Source organism: Sinohyriopsis cumingii, chromosome 16 (genome assembly GCF_028554795.1).
Source record: "Sinohyriopsis cumingii isolate HCF-2022 chromosome 16, ASM2855479v2, whole genome shotgun sequence".
In the NCBI taxonomy this organism is placed as follows: Eukaryota; Metazoa; Mollusca; class Bivalvia; order Unionida; family Unionidae; genus Sinohyriopsis; species Sinohyriopsis cumingii.
In genome coordinates this window covers 66,434,888-66,441,970 of record NC_142976.1, presented here as the reverse complement: position 1 = coordinate 66,441,970, position 7,083 = coordinate 66,434,888, and positions in this window count along the sequence as shown.

Here is a 7,083-nt window from a genome sequence, read left to right as displayed (position 1 = left end):
ACAATGTATATATGCTGTCTTACTTTCATGGTGAGAACAGGAAAATGACTCAAACATGAAGGCAATCAACATGCTAACCGACTTAATATTGAGAAAATATTATTTGTTGACTAAGTGAATGACATTAATGTCAGTCAAAAAGAACAAATAATTGTGGTTATTTGTTAAGTGAAAGAGGCTTGACGATTTATTCAACAAACTAAATGTTTCATAGAACTAATGCCATGTTTTTGTGTAACACTCAAGTTCGGCTTTACTATATCTATATATATCCTGAATTTTAAGTTCAACTCCATGTGTGTTTTGATGTAACACATCTAATGGAAAAAAGTTGCCATAAACGCATAAACGTCCACATGATTCGGGGACGACAGATTCTTTAATATTTCTTACATCATCTGTGTAAAACATTAATATTTAACTGGGACACATGCGGCCAAAGTTCAGTCCCATCCGTGTTTGCATTGACTTAAAGAAGAAGGCTTCATCTTTCCTTCAAAACACGTAATACACTAAATGGTGAGCTACCATTGTACTAATAATGAGTGGTTAAGCAGAGAAGAGGTTTTGAAAGGATACATAAATCATCTTCCAGTTATAAAAATCTCTTTTAATCTAAATAGACTTTTAACATAAACAAGATGACAATTAGTTCCATTAAGATCTTGTTAAATAAGCACAAAAAATTACATTATACACAAAATAAGATAACAGTGTAACATGTAAAAGACACATACAATGCAAAGCAGAAAGGTAAGTATAATACACAAGTACAACTACTACTACTACTACTGCTAATATCATAATAATAATAATAATCCAAGTATTAGTATAGTCTGGATAAATGTATCAATGGAAAATACCACATACTGAGACAAAAATGCTTAAGAAAAGAATACAGGTGAAAAATAGCTCAAGTTGATTCACTGCAGAAAAGGTGAGCTTTCATGAATCGTGTTGCAGTTACATTATGATTAAGTTGAAGAGGCAGACTATTCCAGAAAATTGGGCCATGGTAATCAAAAGGATGCTTTCCAATATATTTGAATCTAACATTGGGAATAATGATGATATGAATACAGGAGATGAGTGCAATTGTCTGGAAAGTGTGTATGCACGATGAACTCAACGATGTACTTAGGGTTTGACATATTAAAAATGCTGTAACAAAGAAGTCACTTTTTATTTAGTCCTTGATATAACCAGAAGCCTGTCAAGGATGCTACACATAGAAAATAAGTACTCACTGATAGGAATTCCTTGACAAAATAAGGAGCATTTTGCACCTTTTTCATATTTATTTTTTACTATGTACTGGGGAAAAAGCAGAGAGACTGGAATCGAAATAATCAAGTAGAGAATTTATAATGTAAAGATGCATCTTGAGGAGACGAATCCAATGATACCTCGTTGATAAAAATCAGCTGAGGCATTTTTGAGAAAATTGTGTTCTTGTGACAGGGTTAGGGTTACGGTTTTCCGAACAGATAGTGCCATTTTGGATACCGTATTCACTGAAATACTTGTCTCATGGAATCCGATAGAGAGGTATTTCGTTCATGAAAATCGGTCGAGTGGTTTATGAGAAAATTGAATTCTTGTGATTTCCCATATGTTTATATAGGTTATTGTTAGGGTTACGGTTTTCTGGTATAACGTACGAATGGACCCGGCAATTCTGATGCGCTTTTTGCTGCAGTACGTGTGTCATAGAGCCCAATATATAGGTATTTCTTTCATGAAAATCGGTCAAGTGCTTTGGGAGAAAACTGGATTCTTGTGATTTCTCTTATGTTTATCATAGGTTAGGGTTAGTGTTGCAGTTTTATGGTAATACGTAAGAATGGACCCTGCGATTTTTATGGTCTTTTCACTGCAATACGTGTCTTATGGAGCCCGATAGACAGGTACTTGGTTCATGAAAATCGGTCGAGAGATTTTGGAGCAAAACAAATATTTTTTGTTGTTGTCATGTTGTGATAGGAATTAGGGTTACCCATGAACTTTTTCTGATTATCTCGATACCGCCATGAAATTGTGACATGCAGTTTGCTTTGCTAGATCGGCCTTGGTGAGACAAACATAAGGATGGTTCGTCCGCCTGTCTGCGACCTACAATGACCCCATAATAAAAAATGAGTGTTTGGTACTAAGGTAGCGGACGGATCGTCGGAATTCTATGATACTTATATCCAAAGATGCGTCTTCATGAGAGTAACCCAACAATACCTCGTTGGTGAGAACCGGTCGATGCATTCGTTAGAAAATCGGATTCTTGTGACTTAGGGTTAGGGTTTAGGGTTAGGGTTATGTGCTTCTGGTAATAACGCAAGAACAGACACTACGATTCGAATGCCATTTTTACAGCAATACGTGTCTCATGAAGCCCGAAAGATCAGTACTTGGTTCATAAAAATTGTTTTTAGTAGTTTGGGAGAAATTCAGATTCCTGTGATTTCCCACAGATGTAGCATAGGTGAGGGTTAGGGTTACATTTTTCAGTTAATAGCCTACGAACGGATGGGACGATCTGGATGCAGTTTTCACTACGATATATGTCTCATGGAGCCTGATGGATAGGTAGTTACTTCATAAAAATCAGTCCTGAGGTTGGATAGGAAAATGGATTTTGTCATTTAGAGTTTGGGTTATATATGAAGTAACATCAATATTTCGGTAACTCATGGGATTTTGTCATGTGGTTTGCTTTGCTAGATCAGCCTTGGCGAGGCCTAATTAAAAATGGTCCGTCTGTATGTCTGTACAGCGCCCCCATAATGTGAAATGAGTGTTTGGTGCTGTATCGGGCAGACGGATCATTGGAGTTCTACGATACATATGCCCCTTTTGTCATAAGAGGTTTCCTATGCTGGATAAAGGTAAATCTGTAATCATAGTCAATCATATGGAACTAAGTTTTATCCCTGGTATCGATGACACGTCAAGTACTAGTTCACACCAGTTACACGTATGCAATGTTGTAGGTGCAGAGAACGAGCGAGCGAGACGCAGAGCACGAGAGACAGAAAGCGAGAGCGTGAGAGCGAGCGAGACAGAACGAGAGAAAGGCAGAGAAAGCATGAGACAAAGTGATACAGGGAGAAGATGGACAGAAAAAGCAAGTTGGACAGAGCAAGAGGGAGAGAGGGATTGAACAAGAGAGACAGAGCACGAGATAATGAGCAAAATAGACAGATATAGAGAGCACGAGACATACATATGGAGACAGAGTGAGAAAAAGACATATATAATCTATGTTGGGGTTTAGACCGAGACAAGGAAATGCCAGCCAAGGGGTTATATTATTTGTCTCCCCACGAGGCTTGCCGAGAGGAAGACAATATAATGTAACCCCTTGATTGGGATGTCCTTGTCTCAGTCCATAACCCAACGTAGATTTTTTTTTCTCACCCAGTAATCTCCTTTAAAGTAAAAAGGAACTTCTCACTTTTGCAATATAGTTTACGCGCAAATATTTACATACGGTCCATTAGTACAAACATGTTTATGAGGACTGTGGCGTGACCGCGTCATCCAAAGGACACAGTAGTTATGCGTGAGCCCGCAAGAAATAATAACAACATAAAATGTTGCATAGTATTGAGGTATTATTACATTTAACATATGGATGTTGTATGAAATTAACAAGAAATAGCTAATATTTATTATAAGAGAATGTTTCATTTTCATCAGAACTGATTTAGAAAATTCCGTTGTAAATAATGGAACGATACTGGGCCCACACCTCTGTTGTAGCAGTAGAGGCTATTATTATAACGAAAAGTAACATTTAGCATGTGTTCATGCTTGGGTTATTCACGGGTAATTAGTAATCTATGTCACTATGGTACATAACTCTTCTTTTCTTTGGAGGTGGTGAAACTGTTTGTGACATACTTGTGTTGTCCTTAATATTGATTGCAAAATTACCCCCGTGTATAAAACACCCTCCAAATACGGACCCAAGCGGATAATCATGTGCTAAACTTTCAAGTTCACGGATTATTTGAAAATTTATTTTTCTGTCTTGGAAATATAGCAAGTCCTATAGTGAAATTTGCTTATGGATGTGTCGACGGATAAATGATTCCTTCTGACAGGTAAGTGCAATATTTGTCATTAAATATTGCAAATTTATTTTTGATTCAACTGGGGCACAACGGATATGCTTAACAAAATTAGAATAAAGCATGTTTTACAACACATTTCTGTCTGTTACTAAGTTTTCCGTAGTTGTTAAGAGAGTTGCGAGGCTATGAAGTGTATAGGTCTATAGTCTGTGTGCATAGATCAATGTTTTCTGTCATAGTTCATTTCACACAGCATTGAGAATTTTGTCCTATCTGTAGCACAGTAAATTTTCAGGTCAGCGTCATAATTGTTGCAAACAGTATATTTTTCACACGAAGTATCTAAAACTAGTTAGGTAGCTTTAGCTACATTTAATGACGCTGACCTGAAAATGTACCGAGCAATGCGTGGAACAAACTAGCATAATATCAAAAAGCTCGACATCATATGCATGTGTATCTCTGTCTCTCTCAAAATGGTTTTGTACGGTGTGTTCTCAACGATGGATTGACATAAGTTACTATGTTATTTGTTATATATTTGTTGTTGTTTGATTTTAAAAGAATTACGTCAGGCACAGCAGAAGACAACAAGGGTTTCTTTTTTTTTAAAGTAGTTCTGAGCGCGTGGACACCTTGAGACGACTGGTCTGAGATAAGAAAAGTAAGGTTAGCAAACAACTATATTTTTCTGTTGCATGGGTGAGAAAAACAAATAATAGAAGTTTGAAACTTTTATTATGTATTCCCAACCACAAGAACAACATAAAAGAATTATAAAACATTAATAATTTTCAACAATGATAACATCAATAGAGCGGTTCAAATACAAATATTGAAAATAAAGTTTTACAAATGTTCATCTCATGAAGACGTTTGATGAATTTCACTAAAAACCGATACAATAGATGACAGCTGATAACATGAAAAAGAAACAGTGGGTTAGTATTTGAAGGGGAAATAGCTCTGGTCAATTTCAAGTGGACATCATATAACAGAGCAAAATCAAGACCCATTTATTGATGTGATTGAAATGTAAATAAAAGTTTGGGATTAACAAAAGAATTACTATATACCATGATGAAAAGAGGGAAAAAAACCCTAATACTGTGTAGACTACCTGCAGTTTAAGGAGCCGAGCAGTGAGACCCATTAACTATGTCATCATGTCCAGTAGGAACTGACATGCAGTCACTCTAGAATTAGTACTGGAAGACAATAATAAATAAAAGGAAAACAAACTGTCCAATATACGGAAATATTCTGAACTGGAACAGCTATCAAATCTATTACATCAAAGAAATGAAAAGATTTCCGACTCTCTATTAAGTTTTTTGTTGATTAATACCACAACTGTTGTGTCAGTTACAATCATGAAAATAAATGAAAAAAAAGACATTAAGTGTAAGTGTTTTAGATTTTTAGCGCATCATTAACAATTTTTCAGTCATATCGCAATAATATCTGCAGTGTGACATTTTGTAGTGATATCAAGCACTGGGGCTTGATGCCGCAGATATGTAGCATCATGCCCCACCCAGTCCCATTATCCTGTCACCAGGCCGATCAGTCCTAACACTAACCTCTTAATACTAAGCGTCAAGCGTGGCAGCTGCTAGTACAATTTTATAAGTCTCTGATATGACTTGGTCAAATGTCATTCATTCTTACCAGCATGTACAATACCAGTGCATTGTCTATTTACTGACATGTATTGATTAGGGCTGAAAGCAGCCACAGGTTTTGTAGATACAAGCAATGGAAGCAGACAGTGCTGTTTTACACAAGAACAAATTTCCCTGACTGGAGGATAGGGTTTCCCCCAAAGAATCTGCTGTTTTGAACCAGTCAATTGATTCCTTGAAACCATTTTATGTGCGACTATGATGGCTTTTCCACGGAATGCATCTGGATGGATTGTTTTCTTATAAAGCCTGTGCAAGATGAAGAAAAGTTGAATAAAATGTTATATTAAAAATGGCTTAAAACTAAACCTGACTCTAACATGGAATATGATAAATAAAGAAATGGAACTTCAAAGATTCTTGGCTGCAGATGTTTCTGTGGCACGATGCCAAGAAAGATCAAACAATTGCAGCTTGTAGGGCATGTAAGAAATGGTCCTGATACCAACAAAAACCAGTGGATTGTTTGCAGGACAGGTAATCACAAGGAAAGATGCACTGTTTACAAATCAAAAAGTGCAAAGCACAATACATGTGAATTAAAATGTTTCAGTGAAATAAGTCAAATCTGATAAAGATGTTGTGGGTGATTTTTAGATTGAGTGATCAATAAATACAATTTGAGCCAAACTAAGTTTTAGAAGAATCTGTTTAATTAATTAAAAAAATGCACAACTGAATTAGTTAAGTAGGGTTTTCAGCACAAATAGGAAAATAGTGAAGTAGTACAAGTTTCCCTCATTCAAAACTGGTGATGACAGCCAAGGACCGAAAATAAATATTTTTAGTTCACATTTTTATGTAACAGAATCATGTATATAATACATAATACATTGATATTGTATTGTTTCGAAATTAATAATTCACATTTTCACATTCTATTCAAAAAAGTTTATATGGAGGAAACAAAGAGGTGATTAGTTCTTTAAGAAAAAAAAATACTTTTGTACTTATACTCAAAACTGCAACCAATAAAACTTTGTATCACAGAAAACACCAAATATATAATACAATAAAATTCTAATGCATGTATGGTGCCGAGAAGAAGCAAATTAATTGGGCTAATTTTGAACAGTGTCAGACTTGTTTACCCATACATTTTCTTGTCAGTATTTTAAGCAGTGTCTGTCAGTATTTTCATTCAGTGTTTCTAGCGTCTTAGCACATATCACCTATGAAAACAGGGCACAAAATGTAGACATTATAAATACACTATAATTACCACTATGTAGTATTGCATGAGCTACTGATGATACACTATTTTGTTGTTGTTGTTGTAGGGTTTAACGCCATTTTTCAGCACAAGATAGGCTATACATGGCGGCCAG